Here is a 20,949-nt window from a genome sequence, read left to right on the forward strand (position 1 = left end):
TGACAGATCATCAGGCATTACATTCTCCTAAGGAGCGTGCAACCTAGATCCCTCACATGTGCAGTTCACAATAGGGTTCATGATCCTGTAAGAATCTAATGCCGCTGCTGATCTGACAGGAGGTAGAGCTCAGGTGGTAATATGAGTGATGGGGAGCGACTGTACATACAGATGAAGCCTCACTTGCTTGCCCACCGCGTACCTCCTGCTGTGTGGCCCAGTTCCTAACAGTCCATGGACCGAGGGCGGGCTGGGGACCCCTACTGTAACACACATCATACATCTTCCTCAAGCTCCCAGTGTGATAGGAGGGCAACCCAAGTTGTTATAATTTTGAAGATATCCATGTTAATCATTTTTTCTTGGAAAAGGAAGCTCCATTAAGATGCAAAAAAAGTGAACTTGTGTCACAGGTGAAGTAAAAAAGGATGCAAAAAAATGCTAGGCTCTCTGTCCTCGGAAAGGAATATGGATCAATATCAGGCTTCCTCCAATACATCCAAGTAGTGGGTTCCCAAAGGAAATATATTTGGGGACATTTTCTACCAAAAAATAATAATATATCAAGTGATATGGTTTCCCCACCCAAATCTCATCTTAAATTCACACGTATTATGGGAGGGACCTGGTGGGAGGTAATTGAATCATGGAGACAGGCCTTTCCTGTGTTGTTCTCGTGATAGTGAACAAGTCTCACGAGATCTGATGGTTTTAAAAACGGGAGTTTCCTGAACAAGCTCCTTCTCTTTGCCTGCCACCATCCACGTAAGATGTGACTTGCTCCTCCTTGCCTTTCACCTTCCACCATGATTGTGAGGCCTCCCCAGCCATGTGGAACTGCAAGTCCAATAAACTTTTTTCTTTTGTAAATTGCCTAGTCTCATGTATGTCTTTATTCAAAGCATGAAAACAAATTAATACTTTGAGCTACAGATATATGATGTATATCCATATATGTCTAAATATATGATATATTTATATATGTATCTTATATGATAGACAAAACATACATGAATTATTTATATACATACAGATTCCCAGACTTGCCCACACTAGCCTGTGGGAATCATCATGTACTGAAAGTGTAATAGTATGAAAGAAGCGTAGTCCCTACCACACACATGGGTTCCCCCAATCTTTCCTCCCAGCTACCCTACCCAGTCTTGGGCCTTGGGATACCCTGGTTCTGAGTCACCACCCCCTGCCTCTCAACATAGTAAGGGTGGAGATGGCAGAGAAGGAAGGCGAAGGGAAAATCTCTGGGACCATGAGAGCTCAGGTGAGCAGGCAAACATGGAGGATACTTTGCAACCCAAAACCTCTTCTCTGCCCAGCCCCTTCCTCCTACTCCATAGACCAAGGGTTAATCTCTTAAGAGAGTGTCTTCAGGCGGGGCGCGGTAGCTCAAGCCTGTAATCCCAGCACTTTGGGAGGCCGAGACGGGTGGATCACGAGGTCAGGAGATCGAGACCATCCTGGCTAACACGGTGAAACCCCGTCTCCACTAAAAAAATACAAAAAACTAGCCGGGCGAGGTGGCGGCGCCTATAGTCCCAGCTACTCGGGAGGCTGAGGCAGGAGAATGGTGTAAACCCGGGAGGCGGAGCTTGCAGTGAGCTGAGATCCGGCCACTGCACTCCAGCCTGGGCGACAGAGCAAGACTCCAGACTCCGTTTCAAAAAAAAAAAAAAAAAGAGAGAGTGTCTTCAGTTTTTCTGACAATGCCATTTGCCGGGCAGACTTTCTTTTTAAAGTAGTCAAATGCTGCTTTTTTTTTTTTTTTAATAACAACATAGCTATGTCCTCTTTTTTTTTCTTGCCTTAGTGGTTTGCAGCCAACCATAGACTTAAACCCGCCTGACCTAGTCATAGAACATGTGGCAGGGACACAGCCTGCAAGCAGTGACCTGTTTTGTGTTTGTGGCTCCACAGATCACAGAGGCTGCTCTGGGTGACTCTTCTCACCCTCCTCAGGCCCACCTGGTGCCTTTGGAACTTGCTGACGGATGTGGTTCTCTGGTTACGATTCTTGGCACTCTGTAGCTGACACCTGCCTCCTTTTCTCAGGGAACTTCCTGAGCTCTGGCCCTCACTCTCCTGGGTTCCCATTGGCCACGGGTGCCCCTACCTGGCTAAATCAAAGACAGGTCACAAGACAGGCCACTTTCCTTCCAGCCTTCAGCTCGGTGGCCAGGCAATTCAGGCAGTTGACCACAACCCAATAATTGACAGACTGACTGTCTTTTACTTTTTCTTTTTACTTTTGGTTTTTTTTTTTTTTTTTTGAGACAGAGTCTTGCTCGGTCACCCAGGCTGGAGTGCAGTGGTGCGATTTCAGATCACTGCAACCTGCACCTCCTGGGTTCAAGCAATTCTCCTGCCTCAGCCTCCTAAGTACCTGGAACCACAAGTACATGCCATCACGCCTGGCTAATTTCAGTATTTTTAGTAGAGACAGGGTTTCACCATGTTGGCCAGGCTGGTCTTGAACTCCTGACCTCAGGTGATCCGCCCGCCTCAGCCTCCCCAAACACCGGGATTACAGGTGTGAGCCACTGTGCCTGGCCTGATTTGCTTATTCTGAGCTGACACAAAGCACAAGACAGGGTCCAGAGCGGCTTCTGCCCGAACAACTGATACCTGCAACAGGCGGATTTTCAATGGTAACGCCTTGTTTCATAGCACCGTGATGCCAAGATTATATTGAATTGTGTGAATTAATTTCTGTTTTATAGATGAATCACAAACACTGGTTTCATTCCTAAGTAATATTTGATGAGTTTCATAACAATTCTTTTTTTACGGAACCAAGGAAAGAGATGACTCACAAGGGTAATAAAATAGGGTTCTCTCATTTCTCTTGGCAAAGCAAGCAGTCTCCATAAGTTAATTTTTCTAAATACTTTTTTTTAAGCCAATAAAAAAATCTGAACGTGACCACAGCTATGGGTCGCAAGATTCTCCAAGGGCCACAAGCACCTCCCCCCCCAATGTTAGATATTCTTTCTCAGAACAGAAGAGTCTCTAAAAAGAGAATTTTTCTCTTTTGAGTTATAAATAATTCACTTTACTTTTTCATCTTTGATATTTTCTCTGTTGAATATAATGTGGCAGAATCATTTTAAGGTGGGAAAAATTATCCTAGCTTTCTTTTATTTTAACTTTTTGGATTTCTTTGTGAGACCTTTTTTATCACCAGGCAAATTGGGGTTCACATGTCACCAAAGCCAAGAAAATATGACAAAGCCAGAGTGCTTGAAAACAGCTGCAAAAAAATAAAAATTAAAAAAAAAAGGAGAGGAATGCAGAAGGGGAAGAAAAAACCTTTTAAAGGCAGTCCAAAAAGATGAGACAAGTTTTGAAATGTTAATATAATATGGAGAGATAAAACCATAACAAACTTCAGTTTTGTACCACACAGCATGTTTTTCATGAAAACTTCATTTCTTTTCTTTTTTTTTTCTTTTTTTTTTTTACCTTTTGAGATGAGTCTCACTCGTTGCCAGACTGGAGTGCAATGGAGCAATCTAGGCTCATTGCAACCTCTGCCTCCCGGGTTCAAGTAATTCTCCTGTCTCAGCCTCCTGAGTAGCTGGGATTACAGGCATGTGCCACCACACCCAGCTGATTTTTGTATTTTTAGTAGAGATGGGATTTCACCATGTTGGCCAGGATGGTCTCGATCTCTTGACCTTGTGATCCACCCACCTCGGCCTCCAAAAGTGCTGGGATTACAGGCGTGAGCCACCGTGCCCGGCCGGAAACTGCATTTCTCATCCCCATATTCACTTCATCTAGGCCAAAACCTTCTCTTACTATCCCCAACATCATTATCCCCAAGGACGGTTGACATCATTTCCAATATTAAGATATATTCAAAACGAGTTCCTCCTTATCTGTTTTCCTTTGACATTTGTGCTGTGTTCACGCAACTGTTCAGAGGGCCCACTTTTCCACTTTGACTTTTCTCCCTGAGTCTCAAGGGAAAACACTCAGATTTCATGGTCTGGACGAGCTGTCTGCACTGTCTCATCCTCTCACTTTCTCCGTCATTCACTCACTCACTCATTCAGCCAAGGCTTACAGACTCTACAGCTGAAAGTCAGCAGAGTGAAGTGTGGGTTTTACAGCCAGACTGACTGTTTCTTACCAGCTCCGTGACCTCAGGTGGTTGACTTACCACTCTGTGCCTCCATTTCCAACCTGTGAAATGGGAATGATGGCAACTATTCCCAACATTATAGAATCAGTGTGAGGATTAAATAAGCCAATGTTTACAACACACTTAGTACACAGCAAACCCTCAGAAAAGATTTCTCTTGCTATTGCTACCTGCAACTAACTTTTATTTGGTGCTGGATATTTCTGAAGGAGACACAAAGAGAAAAAAACAATGATCTTTACCCCTTACGTCTCCCTGGGAAGATGTACTGCCACCGAAACTCAACAGATTTTTGTTTTAAATCACTGCAGCTAATTGTATTGACTTTTAAAACATGGTTTTGTTTGGGTATTGTAGGACTGTAGTGATTTCAGCCATCTGCATAAGTAACTGTATACACTGAAGTTAACATTGGGTCGTGAGCACAATCTCCCTTTCACCTTTGTTCCCTCTTTGCTATGGAAATGGCTCCTCCCAGTGGACACACTGAGTAATTACATATCCACATCCTCCCATTTACAGGTCCTGCTTGCCATAGTCACCAACATTATTAGTTAATTATGTAATGGAATTAAATTAAATTGTTTGCGTATAAATCTATTTGCCCAAAGATTTATTCCACCAATTCAAATCCTATTACAATTGTATAACATCATAATTTCCTATCAGAAAATAAATATTGAGCTGTCCCCAACAAAACTCCAAGACATATTTCTACCTAATTAAAATGACGTGTATTCACCTAAAGCTGTTTGTGAGGAGCAAGTAGCTTATACGCTTGTTTAATCCAAAGAATGTTTTCAATGTTGGTCTGGGCCCTTGAAATCAGCAACATGAAATTGGAGGCCCCTATGTTAAGTGAAATAAGCAAAGCAGAGAAAGATAAATATCACACATTCTAACCCATATGTGGGAACTAAAACAGTGGATCTCATGAAGATAAAGAGTAGATTGATGGCCACTGGAGGCCAGGAAGGGTAGGGAAAAGAAGGAAGTAAAGGGGGGAAAGTAATATAAATTTAATTATTGCCACTTAACTGTTCATTTAAAATGGTAAAGATGGTAAATTTTACATGTATGCTTTACCCCAATAAAAAATAAATTAGGAAAAGAATCATCTGCATCCTGGAAGGATGAGTCTCTTGTCCATCTGGAAAACAATGACAGAAGAACCAGCTTGTTACTTCTCCAGATGCCTGGAGACACTTGAGGTTTTCCGTATCTGATTTGGCATTTCGTATTTTCAGAATCTTCCAGTTGCTTGCTGTGATCTAGAAGACTCACCAGATCTCTTTGCCTTCTTTTGTAATATTTAGTAATTGGACTATATCTCTTTACAGTTCTGTAACTAGATTAAAAGGAGTGAATTGTCTAAATGTGTATTAGTTGAACTTATACATTTCTATATGTAAAAATACACATATACATTTTGTTGAATTCAGTCATGGATGATGATGATGATGATAATGATTAATGATGATGATGTTGATGAAGATGAAAATAAAGATCACAATGATAGCTAACACTTATGCTACATTTACTATGTACGTGTCGGGCACTGTTTACAAACCTCACATGAGCCATTTCACTTTATCCTCACAAAAACTCTTTCTAGTAGATGCTCTTATCATTCTCACTTTACAGATGAGGAAAGAGTCATAGAGCTTCAAAAAACTTGTCTAGAGTATGCAGCTAGAAAGTTGCTGAGCTGCAACTTGAACCTTCTCCCTGCGCCTAACAACTACACTATTATTCATCTTCAATAATGATTGGAAATAAAAAAGCTTGAATGGTATGTGAACATTAACTTGTAGAGTTGGAATAAGTTCTATGTATTCATAAGCATATGGTTAGTGAAAATGAAATATTATTTACAAGAAAACATTCCAAAGAAGATAAAGAGATAGCAAATAACCCCACGAAAGCATGCTCAACCTCATTAGTCATTAGCAAAATGCATATAAGGAGCACTACACCTCTATTAGAATGGATAACTTAAGGCTGGGCATGGTAGCTCACGCCTGTAATCCCAACACTTTGGGAGGCTAAGACAGGTGGATCACTTGAGGTCAGGAGTTCAAGATCAGCCTGGCCAACATGGTGAAACCCCATCACTACTAAAAATACAAAACTTAGCCAGTTGTGGTGGTGGGCGCCCATAATCCTAGCTACTTAGGAGGCTGAGGCAGGAGAATTACTTGAACCCAGGAGGCAGAGGTTGCAGTGAGCCGAGATTGTGCCACTGCACTTCAGCCTGAGTGACAAAGCAAAACTCCATCACACACACACAAAAAAAAGCAACTGGAAAACCTGTGTATTGCTGGTGGAAATGCAAAATGGCACAGACTTTTTCGGAAAGCTTTCTCTTATTAAGTTAAATATTCACTTATGACCCAGAAATCCCACTCCTAGGTATTCACCCAAGGTCGTGAAAACACATATGTCCACACAAATACCTGCAGACAAATATTTACAGCAGTTTTATTAATAATAATCAAAAACTGGAAATAATACAACTATTCATCCACTGGTAAATGCAGAAACAAACTATTATACATTCATGCAATGGAATGCTCCTCGGCCATAAACAAACACATTGCTAACATGTGCAACAACATGAATGAATCTCATGCTAAGTGAAAGAAGGCCACTCAAAAGTCTATGTCCTGTAGGATTCTACTCATGTGACAGTCTCCAAAAAGCAAACCTCCAGGGAAGGAGAATGGATCAGTGGTTGCCAGAGGCTAGGTACAGGAAAAGGCACAATGACCCCTTGGGATGATGAGAATGTCTATGACTTGATTATGGGGGTGGTTACATGAGCGTATGTGTTTTCCAAAATTCACAGAACTATGTACCTAAAAAGGGTATTATTTTTTCACCATGTTAGTTATACCTCCACAATTCTGACATGAAAAGAAAAAAGAAAGAAGCAAGGAAGGAAGGAATAAAGGACTGGCTGGGTATGGCAGCTGGCACGTGTAATCCCAGCACTTTGGGAAGTCAAAGTAGGAGGATCACTTGAGCCCAGGAGATAAAGACCAGCCTGGACAACATAGTGACATCCTGACTCTACAAAGAATAGAAAAAATTAACCAGGTATGGTAGTGTGTGCCTATAGTCCCAGCTACCTGGGGGGCTGGAAAAGAGAATCGCTTGAGCCCGGGAGACACAGGCTGCAGTGAGCCATGATTGCACCACTGCACTCCAGCCTGGGGATGGAGCAAGATCCTGTCTCAAGAAGAGGAAGAAGAAGTAGCAGAAGGAGGAGGAGGAGGAGGAAGAGGAGGAGGGAGGAGGAGGAGAAGGAGGAGGAGGAGGAGGAAGAGGAGAGGAAGAAGAAGAAGAAGAAAAAGAAGAAGAAGGAGGAGGAGGAGGAGGGGGAGGAGGGAGAAGGAGAAGAAGAAGGATGAGAAGGAGGAGGAGGGACTAACAAAAGACTCCAAGAAGAAGGAGGAGGAGGAGAAGGAGGGACTAACAACAGACTCAGTGTAGTCCAATGGTTAAGAGTGTGGGGCTAGGGGTAGGCTTCCTGGGTTCAAATAGAGCTCGACCACTGTGGGACCTGAGGTACGTTATGAAGCCTCTGTGCCTCAATTTCCTCATATGACATAACACTTATTACTTCAGAGCCGTCGCGAGGATTAATGTTTTTAAAGCACTTAGAATAGTATCTGGCATACAGTAGGTTCTCAGTAAGTATCTATAGCATGAATAATATTATAGACCATAATGCAACCCACGCCATCAGAAAATTATGTTAGCTTTAGAGGAGGCAGAATCAGGGCTGGCTGAGTCATCTGCCCTGAGGCTGGTGCCTACTAATCCAAGCCAGCAACAGTCATCAGATTCACATCTGTTTTAACCTCCTGATTCTGAATATTCAGCTAAATCCCTAGTAGATTCATAATGCTCCAAACCAACCCCTAAACTAGGGTCTCCACTAGCACCAAACTTGTCTAGTCCGAAGACCAGATTCCCATAAATTCCTGTGTGTAGAATTTACAGTGTGAGTAGCTTCAGCCACAAAAGCTCAACTGACCAGAAGCAGTTTCCCCGCAAATCCACCACATTCCTTCTATCCCACTTGGACGTGGGGACCTTCACAATGGCAGGAAGAGAACCCCGGCAGACTCTGCTGGACGCACCCCAGAGATAGGTGGTGAGAGTGAGACTCAGAAACAGAGAGGGAAGGGGAGTGAGGCAGGGGCCACCTGCAGAGGGTGCTCCCGTGGCTGGACCTAGTGATATCACCCTTCAAGAAGTCATGCAAACTGCACTACAGGACAGTTAGTCCAAGGGTGCAAAGGGGAAGAATTTATCCACTGGCTCCTATGTCCCAGGGTTAAATGTTTGCCCCATGTGGTGCTGCCTGCCCCATGCTTCGTGGCTGTGCATGCATGGACACTGAGCATGGTCTGTAGTGTTTCATACCTCATCCCAGGCCAAAGCAAGAGGCAGGCATCACAGAAGGGGGTGGGGTAGATCAGGGAACACTAAGGGAAAGTCACTTGGAGCGCTCACAGAGCCGGTTGCCACTGTAATAACTCGAAAAGTAGGTCGGGCCAAGAGGCTATGAATTGTGCCTAAGCAGTATCTGAGTCTCCACAACCCAGTAGTTCCACTCCCTGGTAGATCCTGGAAAAGAAAAATCTCACACATTTTCACAAGGAGACAGGTACTAGAATTCTGTTGTCACGTTGTTATGTAATAGCAAAGAAGAAGGAAGGGGAGGAGAAGGGGACCACCTAAACGATCTAAATGTCCATCCTTGAGAGAATGCATGACTAATCCGTAATGAAAAAAGCAAATGAAACATTATGTAACAATAAAAATGAGTTAGAGCTGCAGGTATCAACATGCAAAATCTTACCAACAATGTAAGAATCTTACCAACAAGTAAAGAATTAAAATTACTAATTCTAATACTAAAGGATTAACCCTGGACATAAGGCCAAAATATAAAAACAAATTGTATTTCCTATAATAGCATTAAATGATTAAAAATGCAGTTTTTCAGGCTGGGCACGGTGGCTCACACCTGTAATCCCAGCACTTTGGAAGGCCAAGGCAGGCAGATCACCTGAGGTCAGGAGTTCGAGACCAGGCTGGCCAACATGGTGAAGCCCCATCTCTACTGAAAACACAAAAATTAGCTGGGTGTGGTGGCAGGCGCCTGTCATTCCAGCTACTCGGGAGGCTGAAGCAGGAGAATCGCTTGAACCCAGGAGGTGGAGATTGCAGTGAGCCAAGATAGAACCATTGCACTCCAGCCTGGGCTGAGTGAGACTCTGTCTCCAAAAAAAAAAAAAAAATGCGATTTTCCAAAAATACAAATTCTCAAGCTCCACCCAGACCCCAGAAACTCCAGAGGTGCAGCCCTGCAATTTCTGTTTTGCGAAACCTTCAAGGTGTTTCTCATGCTAAATTTGGGAAACAATTGCTCTTTAATGAGAACACAATAAACACTATTTAAATGTATCGATCAAAAAACAAAAGTAAAAGTATACTGTATTAATTTCCAATGGCAACCAGTGGAAAGTGTTGACAGTGGTTGCCTCTGGAGAGTGATGCTGAGTTTTTGCAGAAGGTGGGGTGTGAGCAAACAGACTTTTACAAATTTCATGTCGGGGGCTCATGCCTGTAATCCCAGCATTTTGGGAGACTGAGGCGGGCGGATCATGAGGTCAGGAGTTTGAGACCAGCCTGGCCAACTGGGTGAAACCCCATCTCCACTAAAATACAAAAAATTAGCCAGGGCATGGTGGCAGGCGCCTGTAGTCCCAGCTACTCGGGAGACTGAGACAGGAGAATTGCTTGAACCCGGGAGGCAGAGGGTGTAATGAGCCAAGATTGTGCCACTGCACTCCAGCTTGGCAACAGAGCGAGACTCCATCTCGAAAAAAAAAAAAAAATTTCATGTCATTCTGAACCATTTGAATTCTTATAGCATGTTAATCTGTGTTTTGTTTTGTTTTGTTTTTTTCTAAAAAGCCATATACTTTTTTAAAACAAGCAGAAGAAAGCTCTCTCGCTTCTCTGTCTTTAGGGAAAGCGCTAGACCTCGTGGAAGTCCCATTACCCAAATCGTGATCAGGCAGAGAAGCCTCCACAGTTTGCATAGGTCACATCAAAAAGAAAAGTGCTGGCCAGGCACGGTGGCACACGCCTGTAATCCAGCACTTTGGGAGGCCAAGGTGGGTGGATTACCTGAGGTTAGGAGTTTGAGACCAGTCTGACCAACATGGTGAAACCCCGTCTCTACTAAAAATACAAAAATCAGCCGGGAGTGGTGGTGTGCACCTTTAGTCCCAGCAACTGGGGAGGCTGAGACAGGAGAACTGCTTGAACCGGGGAGGAAGACGTTGCAGTGAGTGAACCGAGATAGCACCAGTGCACTCCAGCCTAGGTGACAGAGTAAAAGAAAAAGTGCTTTGGCAACAGTTTATACTGCACATCAATACTAAATTCAGACTTTGTTTCAGGCCTCAATTCTTATTTTTTTTAACTTTTTACCAAGAATCCTGCCCAACTGAAGGAAACATCAAATGCATTTTTATAGTGAATTCTCAGTATATACAGAGTAAATTTCAATTGTGCCAATGGCAGATATTAACATGCCTTCAGTGAGTAGGATGAATCAAAAGGAAAATACGAAAATAATTGAAAAGTTCTAGAAATGAGATATTTGTCTTCTCTACAGAAGAAAAAGTAGCACCCAGTTCCATGTGACTCCTTGTTAGGAGAGGCAGTCACCGTCCTCCAGCTGTGGTCGTCTCCAAAGATGACCACGATGCTACCAACTCTCCCTGCCTGTATGTACATCCATCCCTCTAATAGAGGTGGAGTATACTTCTTTTCCTTTCAATCTGGGCTGGTCCCTTGCTCTGATGGATAAAATATGTCAGAAGTGAATTTCGAACTCAGGAGTTAAGCTGACAGTTTCCGCCTCCTTCTTGGAACATTCATTCTTGGAACTCAGGCATCAAATTTTGAGGAAGCCTAAGTAACTACACTGCAAGGCCCACATGGGGGAAAACAAAGGTCTTCGGTAAACAGCCCTAGCTCAGCTCCCAGCCAACATGCAGTACCAACTGCCAGACCTGTGAGTGAGCTCTCCTGGGTCTTTCTTCCCAGTCGAGTCCTCAGAAGACTGCAGAGTCAGCTGACATCGCATGGAGCAGAAAAACTGACCCCAAGTCCATTTCACTCATAGAATTAAGAGTAGTAAGATGGCTGTTGTTTTAAGCTACTATATTTTAAATTGGCTTATTCCACAGTAATTGATAGCTGAAACAGAACGTGGTATCTAGAAGTGGGATACTGTAACAGAAACCGAAAACATGCAGCATTGGCTTTAAGACTGTTTGGGGCAGGCAGGGGTCAGAAAGGTCTCAAAAAACCACTAAAGGAGACTGGAAGGAGAGCGAGGAAATTGTTATTGGAGCCTGAAGAAAAGGCAACTCGTACAATATATTGGTAGAACATTTTACAACACTGTCAAACTATGAAGCCAATGGAAAGAGAGATGAACAAAAAAAAAGGACTGCTCAGATTGAGAGCAGAATTTAGAAAACACATCCAGAATTCAGGACTCAACAAAAAATTCTCAAAGGAAGAAATGGCCTTAAGGCAAGTGTTAAACCCAGGTTGCTGCAAGTAAAATGTAGTGTCAGAGAAAATGTTCAAATCAAAAGTGCAGGCATAAGACCTCAGAAAGATTTGAGACAGTGTCCCAATAACCTTCTTCACTTCCAAGACAAAAGGACTTTCAAGAATCTTAAGGGATTTGTTCTACAGCATTTTTACTCTCAGTCCAAGGTTTAGATGTTCCTGTCTCAAGGAGAATTCTGGGTGTAGCATTTATCTAAGGGATTGGAATTATAATTTGATGCACAGGAAACCTATAAGGTTTTTAAAGGAATTATATTAACTTGGTCTAAACGATATGGAGATAGTTCAAAATGAAAAGAGGTCTCTGGGTCCTTAACCTCTTATAAAGAGAAAGGAGATTGAGACTGTCTCCTACTCAGCTGCAAGCATAGGTAATTTCTTATGGAAAAGAACAGGTCACTAGAGAGCTGAGTCAAGAACCATAGAGAACCATGAAAGAGATCCTGATTCAAAAAATGACAACACATGCCTGGCTGGATTTCAGAATTGCTATGAACTAGTCAAAGCTATTCGCCTATTGTTTCCCACTTTTTGAATGGGAGCATTTATTGCATTTATCTTGTCCCTTTTTCACATTTTATGTGAAAGGATGTATACAGGACAGATAACTTGTCTTTCCAGTTTAGAGGAATTTTCTCTCAAGAAACCACACCAGAAAAGCTGCACTCAAGGATTCCTATCCATGCCTGAATCTGGTAGTAAGATCCTGGACTTTGTTTAAGCCAATACCATGATGCTGATATGAGGAGAGGAGATATGTATATTTTGCATGTGGAAAGATGTGAACTGTGGAGGCCAGAGGGCAGATTGTGGTAGACAGTATCTAAAGATGGGGCCCCTGTGCACATGTGTGCCACTCTCACAGTGAGTGGAGTTTTGTTTCATCTCCTCTTGAATCTGGGCTGGCTCCATGACTTCTTTGACCAACATGGTCCAGCCTTAAGTGCACTGCCTTAAAAGGCAGGCTTAAGTGAGTTCAGCCTTCGGAGAACTAACAATTTCTGCTTCCTTCTTTTGGGAGCCTATTTTTAGACTCAAGATGCTATGCCATGAAAAAGCCCAAACTACACGTGGAGAAGGCCATAGGAAAGAGAACTAAGCCCTAGCTGAGGTCCCAGGCAATGGCCAGCTCTATACACAGCAATGGCCAGCTCTGTGAATAAGCCCTTTGGTACATTTTAACCCAATCAAGCCCCCATTGCAGCCCCAGCCAAAATCATGTGGAGCAGAAGCTTCTTCCAAACGAGCTCAATCGACTTCTAGAACTGGGAAAGATAATAAAATGGTTGTTGTTTTAAGCCGTTAAGTTTTAGGGTGGTTTGTTACTAGCATTAGACTGCTGAAAAACAAATCTTGGGCAAATCTCCAGCAATTAAGCAGTTGTGTGCATTTGATCCCAAAGAGCATCATTTTAAGCTCATTTGCATCATATAATTGTTTAATTCTTCCTGGGATATAATTGCAAATTATCCAAGTCATGCTTGCAAGCGGATCAAGAAGAAAAAAAAAATCTTAATTTTATTAACTACTGATTTACCCACATCAATCTGATTTACACACCAACCTTTATTTTGATGCTTCCTCGGATGGAAAAATAAATAAATAAAAATAAAGCCCAAGGTCAAAACAATCAAATAGAAACTAATAAGTATTTCTTGAGTTCCTGCTTCCTACTATCAGGGACACTTTGCATGGTGCTGAAAATAGAAGAATCCTTGCCCTCAAAGAGTTCACCATATGACAGATAAGAGCAGGCCAGGCTTCAGAGGCTGGCAACTTGACTTTGCCATCACATTGCCTCTCACACACCAGTCTCCATACTCTTGAGCACCCACTAGCTAGCTAATTAGCAGTGACTGCTGTCTATTTCCAGGAACATCCATGTGAGTCCTTAAGATTGTATACAGAGAGGACCCAAGTGCCCCCCGGCCCTTTCTAGGGTCTCTTTCTTGCTCAGATTCTGAGCCGATGGGAGCCAAAGGACAATTTCAGGGGGAGCTCAGCAGATCCAGTGTTCCAGGTCTTCCATGCCCACCAGTTCTCTGTCCCGGTGCCTGCCGTCACTGTCCTGGCCTTGGACCCCAGTCCACGCTGCTAGACTCTCCTGTAGAAGTTGGGCATGGTGGCTCATGCCTGTAATCCCAGCACTTTTGGAGGCTGAGGCGGGTGGATTGCTTGAGCTCAGGAGTTCAAGACAAGCCTGGGCAACATGGCGAGACCACGTCTCTATTAAAAATACAAAAAATTAGCTGATGTGGTGGTGCATGCCTGTGGTCCCAGCTACCCTGGAGGCTGAGGTGGGAGGATGGTTTAAACCCAAGATACCGTGAGCTGAGATCACACCACTGGATTTCAACCTGGGTCACACAGCGAGACCTTGTCACAAAAAAAAAAAAAAAAGGAATCTTCTGCAGACTTCTAACTTTCATGTGCTGTGGGCCTGTGTCCACACCCCCACCTATTTTCCCCAGGCAGCTTGGCCTCTGTCAACCCTTATGTCCAACTTTCAGAGAAAGGTCCTACAGTCCTTTCATTTGGATTCCTTGGAAGTCCAACCTTTCCTTTATGCCCCAGGAACTGTCCTCCTCTGAGAGTCACCGCACTCTCAAGTGAGGCTGCAGGACTAAGAGGAGGTGATGTTGCGGTGCCCTGCCCTCAGGGAGGCACAGCCCCACACCGAAGCAGACCCATGCTTCCCTCCTTCACCCAGATCCCTGCTGCTTCACCTGCTACACCTGCCATTCTTCAGAGGTCCTATTGCTATCTGAAATTGTCTTGGGTATTTACCCATTCTCATTTTTATTGCCTGTCCCCTCTCATGCCCTATGGAAATGGTGATTGCTTCTCTATTTGTTGTCATGTATCTCCAATGCATCATGTGGCACATAGTAGATCTTCAATTAGTAGAGTCATCCTTTGCTTAAAGACAGTAATACATTCTGAGAAGTGTGTTGCAAGGCAATTTCATCATTGTGTGAACATCATAGGGTGTACATATGCAAACTAGATGGCACAGCCTACTGCACACCTAGGTTAAATGGTACAGTTTACTCCTCCTAGACTACACACCTGTACAGCAAGTGACTGTGCAGAATATTGTAGAAAACTATAACACAATGGAAGGTATTCATGTATCTAAACACATCGAAGCATAGGAAGGGTACAGTAAAAATGTGGCATGAAAGATTTTTTTTTTTTTTTTTTTTTTTGAGACGGAGTCTCGCCCTGTCTCCCATGCTGGAGTGCAGTGGCCCAATCTCAGCTCACTATAACCTCCACCTCCTGGGTTCCAGCGATTCTCCTGCCTCAGCCTTCCGAGTAGCTGGGACCACAGGCATCTACCACCACTCCCGGCTAATTTTTGTATTTTTAGTAGAGACGGGGTTTCACCATATTGACCAGGCTGGTCTCGAACTCTTGACCTTGTGATCCACCCGTCTCAGCCTCCCAAAGTGCTGGGATTACAAGTGTGAGCCACCGCGCCCGGCCAAGATTTCTTAAAAGTGGTACATCTGTATAGGGCAGGCCAGCCTATGAAAACCTTATGGAACCACCATCATATATTCAGTCCATCATCGACCGAAATGACCTTAAGGAGCGCATGACTGTATATGTTTAATCAGTTACTACTTATTCCTTCTTTGTGGTGGTTTTTCTTTCAGGAATTCAACAGTTTTATCCTACAGACCATCAGGGGATCCTACAGACCATCCTACAGACCATCAGGGGATGCCCTGCCTATACAGTCTTCCTAGTCTAATGTAAACCAAGGGAAGTGTCAGGGAATCTTTGTGTCCCTTGACACGCTGGGGTTCCCAGGGCACTCCATGAACAAACAGAAGGTGGTTATGTCCAGAATATGCAGAGGACTCTGGGGAAAGTAAGAACCATCAGGCTCTGATAGTTTGAAAGTGACCTTTCGCACCCCACCAAGACACATCATTACCGAAGAAGGAGGCACAAAGCAATAGATGGAAAATGCCCAATAGAGTGGATTAGAAGAAGATAGACCATAAACCTCAGCCATGATGCCTAAGCAGGAATGTTCTCAGAACTCTGTAGGCCCAGTCTCAGAACAAGTGAATTACAATATCTAAATCAAAGGCTTAAATGTACTTAGAAAATGTTTGCCAAGTGAACTGGCATGATTCACTTCAGGTTAAGAACTACTGGCCCAGGCCGGGTGTGGTGGCTCACACCTGTAATCCCAGCACTCTGGGAGGCCGAGGCGGGTGGATCACTTGAGGTCAAGAGTTCAAGACCAGCCCAGCCCACAGGGTGAAACCCCATCTTTACTAAAAACACAAAATTTAGACAGGCATAGTGGCACATGCCTGTAATCCCAGCTATTTGGGAGGTTGAGGCAGGAGAATCGCTTGAACCCTGGAGCTAGAGGTTGCAAAAAAAAAAGGAAAAAAACTACTGACCTAAAGAAATAAAAATTCCTTTTTGATTAGAAGGGGCTAATATTGCTTTGGTGTAGGGACTGGATTGGCAAGAAGACTGTCTTGCATAAATTCACGTCTTTGCGATAGGCTCCTATTAAAATGCACCAGCTTCTCCCAGTCTCCTTGCCTTTATCTTCTAAAGAGGTTATAGTGCCAAACCAAACATAAACCAATCTTAGTTTGGTCAAGTCAGGAGAGAAACAGCAGGAGAGAAATAATACAGAGGCTGCATTATTTGCTTTCCAAGTTATTATCCAAACTATGAAATATTTGCATTTTGGGGACTAATAAAAATAACATAATAAAATGAAGATAATACCTTTAATGCTATTATCTTCCAATATCTTTGTTATTGAAAAATACTGGTGTGTTTTTCTATTTGCATTTCCAAGTATATACTCACTCAATCTGCCAGAAGCATCCATTTGCCTCTAAGAGGATTTAGAATAATTACATCAGGAATGCACAAAAAGAGTTGATTTTTCTGCTTTGACTACACAAATTGTATTTTTGTGTCTCTAGAAATAGGATCGTTTTGACAATTCTGAAGCATCTAAGTCAAGCCTGACAAAACTGATTCTACAGCTTTGCTATATTGTCATAGGATAGAAAGAAGGCAAGATGTGCCGGGTGCGGTGGCCCATGCCTATAATCCCAGCACTTTGGGAGGCCAAGGCGGGTGGATCACAAGGTCAGGAGTTTGAGACCAGCCTGGTCAATATGGTGAAACCCCGTATCTACTAAAAATACAAAAATTAGCCGGGCGTGGTGGCACACATCTGTAATCTCAGCTACTCAGGAGGGTGAGGCAGAAGAATCGCTTGAACCCGGGAGGCAGAGGTTGCAGTGAGCCAAGATCGTGCCACTGCACTCCGGTCTGGGCAACAGAGTGAGACTCCATCTCAAAAAAAAAAAAAAGAAAGAAAGAAAGAAAGAAAGAATGCAAGATGTGATGAAAGGAAAACCTCTGATACACAGAAAGGAGAAGAACCTTCCTCTTCTAGCGCAGATGGAGCATGGGAGGGAAGAGAGACAAACAGAGTGAAGAGGTTGGTTGCCAATGTCTTTGATATCTATCCCTTTCTGCTACCTTGGGGTAAACTTGGAAACTCCCACGCCTGTCTTTGGGAAGTGGGTCTTTGGTATACCACCACATCCAACATGGCAGGACTAGCAACGGTGGATAAGATATCTACGTAGACATCCTGAGAAAATGTTAGTGGTGCCCCAGAGCCCATGCATGGTCTGCAGAAGATCCATAAACGTGTCCTCAAAGGTTCTGAGATTCTCTGTGCTGACCACAGATCACAAAGCTATGGGGTCTGTGGAGCATGAGGACTCATGACGCATATCCAGCATGCAGCCAGAAGGGACCAGCTGCACACAACAAACTCCATGCAGAGACCCATAGAAGGCCCAGCCCATCTGCAACTAGAAGATGTGGGGCTGGTGCTCAGGGACCCGATATCTCCTCCCACCACCCCAAGGTTATGTCACTTCTTTCATGCAGCCAGATGCCATCTAGCGGGGTGGGGAGAACAGCAAGAAATCTGAAATACTGAGATGGTTGAAAAAGGCTCTCGCTCTCCTGGATTTTTCTCCACCCCCAGCACATGAAAGAATTGTAAGGAAATTTAGATGATTGACAATAAACTATGAAATCTGGATTATCATTATATATTTCATGGTGATGGGTAGATTTCCATACTCACCACAATTACTAGCCTTTCCTATAACAGGATATCTTCTGGAATGTTCTGCTAATAGAAACTAAGTCATTATCATTACACTTAAGATTTTATAACCGAGAATTCCAAAATCATATTACCAGTCTACGCTTTCCCAATGGATCCATCCTTTACGTCTAATTTCTAAATACACTTGTTGTCCACAAGGTGGCCCTACAAGCAATAGAATACAGTTCACCTCCAGAGCAGCCCGACTGCTAAAAGGATTCAATCCTTGTTTTCCCATTTATGAGCAACTAATTGAGTGAAAACAGGAAAAAAAAAAAAGAACAATTAAACATTGTACTAACAAAATGATAACGCATCTTCAGTGTTTGTTTTTACCAAACAGAGCAGAACTATGAATCATGTGGCCGCCGCACAGCACACCTTGGCTGTGTATGGCACCGAGGAACCTTGCGTTACCTCCGAGGATGTCTGCCGATTTTTTGTCTGCCAATTTTTTAAATGTGCAAAACCATAGTGGCAGTAAAGGAAAAGGTCCCAGAAGACTCGCAATTGTTTAAATGGGGGGAAAAAAAAAAACAGGCATCAGCTATCACAAAATTCCAGATTGCCAGATTCCTTGATTGTGGCTTTTAATCAAAATACAGCCAGCTGCCTGTATTTAACGTTAATTGTTAAGCTCCAAGTCTCAGCCAATCATTTTACTTCTGAGCTGGCGGGGTAACAGCAACACAAATATGAAACTCTCTCCCTGACCCAGTTTAGTGTGGGGGGAGGGGGGAAGAAGACAATGAATAATTAATTCTAGGATTTGGTCAGCTTTCCTGTGAAGAACACATCGCTAGCTTCCTAAAGCAAAACAACATCTGTGTCTGAAAACTTCTCTTGCACCTTCAAGATGAGCTGACGGTGCGTTTATAAACCCTGTAAAATTCACCTCTTCTCTCTTCCTCCCACCAAAAAGCCATGTTGGCACTTCAAGGAGTGAGTCTTCTGTTTATGATTGGCTAGAAGGGTGGCCACCTTTCTCATGTGGTCCTCTGCTGAGAACTCACTTGGCTGATTATTTCCCTATTCTTGACCCTTTGTGCAATTTGAAGGGTTTTTTCGCTCCTCCCAGATTGCTAACAGCGCCAAGTATCTAGTCTCCTATTTTTCCTCCGGGGATGGATACCTTAGCCTCCTTTCTGGGTCTGGAATGCAAAGAACGCAGCTTCATTTGAGTGAATGGAGAATTCTTTGTAGGGAGAAATGAGCTCTCATATTCCTGTTCAGTCTTTCTGTCTCATAAACCATAAACGACAGGCAAGTGTCTAAAAAAGCATCTGGTTTTTTAGAATCCCCCCCAGCCACCAGACCCGGGGGGAGGTGTCCTCCTCCAGAGCACCCCAAGCAACCTCCCACAACCAATCTGACTTTGAGCCTGGCTTTGAGGTCTTGTTGCCAGAAAAGGGAGTCCTCATCCAGACCCCACGAGAGGAGACGGTTCTTGGATCTCACACAGGAAACAATGTAAGGGGAGTCGCAGAGTGCAGTGAGAAGAGAGAGTTGATTGAAAGATACTCAGTTACAGAGTAGGGATTCTCAGAAAGCAAGAGAAGGAAACCCTTTGTCTTTGTTTTGTTGTTCATATATAGGGGTCTTTTCTATGCAAAAGCTAAGCTAAGGTATGTCCATGTGCAGTTGGGCTGACAGCATGGCAAAATTGCTTATTTTGCTGACTCAGAGAAAACTCTCTTTGGCATACAGTGTATAAATACATCAAAGGATACCATTACATACCATACATTACCTTGGAAGCATGCATTGTTACGGATATTGGGACATCTGGACATTGTGTTGTCATAGGAGTGTGCCCTTGCAGGTATCATCAAGTTGTTTTCTTAACTGTAAACATCTTAGGCCTGTGGGTTGTGACCAGCAAGGAATGTGTCTTGTTAATGTCAAGATGAATCTGAACTTCAAATGACGTGACTCTGACTCTCCTATGCTCTTGTTTCCCTAACAGTCTGACAAGGTTAACCTTCAAGAACCGCATCAGGAATTGGTCACATTGCTTAGCAGCAGGTTTTCTTCACTCCTGTCATTTACATATAGACGACAGCTAATATTCCAATCCGTGTAGGCAAACCCACAGTTGATTAAATTAAATCTCTTCCCTAGCTTGATTTGCATAACTTGAAATAATCAGAATAAAGAGCAAATGCATAATTGAAAAGAGAAAATACATACTGCAGCTATCTGAAACTAGATGTCATTGAATTAAGCTTGTAAATTCTGATAGTACTGAATGTACGACTGTTCCAAGCTAACTTTACATTTGAAATGTTAAGAAATGTGAGTTGTGAACTGGAAAGTTAATTAGCAAATAAAATCTTAGAAAACTATTGCACTTTGTTATGGCAGCCCTAGAAATAAATAAAATTTAAAAGAAGAAAGAAAACTTTTGACTAACAACATTTTAAATTTTTTTTTTTTTTTTTTTTTTGAGACGGAGTTTTGCTCTTAATGCCCAGGCTAGAGCGCAGTGGCGCAATCTCGGCTCACTGCAACCTCTGCCTTCCGGTTTCAAGCAAGTCTCCTGCCTCAGCCTCCCAAGTCGCTGGGATTACAGGCCCCCGCCACCACGCCCAGCTAATTTTTTTGTATTTTTAGTAGAGATGGGGTTTCACCATGTTAGTCAGGCTGGTCTCCAACTGCTGACCTCGTGATCCACCCACCTAGGCCTCCCAAAGTGCTGGTATTACAGGCATGAGCCACTGCGCCAGGCCATAATATTTTAAACTTTTTAAGAGAAAAACTGTCGAGAAAATGACCTGAATAGTTTGCTCACATTGTTTCACAAGAAAACAGAAGCAGCTCCTGCATACCATGTTCTGTTCTAACTCTTGGATGGAAAAGAATTTAGCCAGTGTTTCCTTTATTTTAGAGCAAAATCCACTCACTATAAGATCCTCCCCATTACTGCACC

The 20,949-nt window shown here is 43.2% G+C and overlaps 1 pseudogene; it reads left to right on the forward strand.

Annotated features, from left to right (window-relative positions):
* The first annotated feature begins 1,228 nt into the window (after positions 1-1,228).
* LOC144334789 (cytochrome c oxidase subunit NDUFA4 pseudogene) overlaps positions 1,229-20,949 on the forward strand; it is a 105,326-nt pseudogene continuing 85,605 nt past the window's right edge.

This window comes from Macaca mulatta, chromosome 15 (assembly GCF_049350105.2).
Source record: "Macaca mulatta isolate MMU2019108-1 chromosome 15, T2T-MMU8v2.0, whole genome shotgun sequence".
Lineage (NCBI taxonomy): Eukaryota > Metazoa > Chordata > Mammalia > Primates > Cercopithecidae > Macaca > Macaca mulatta.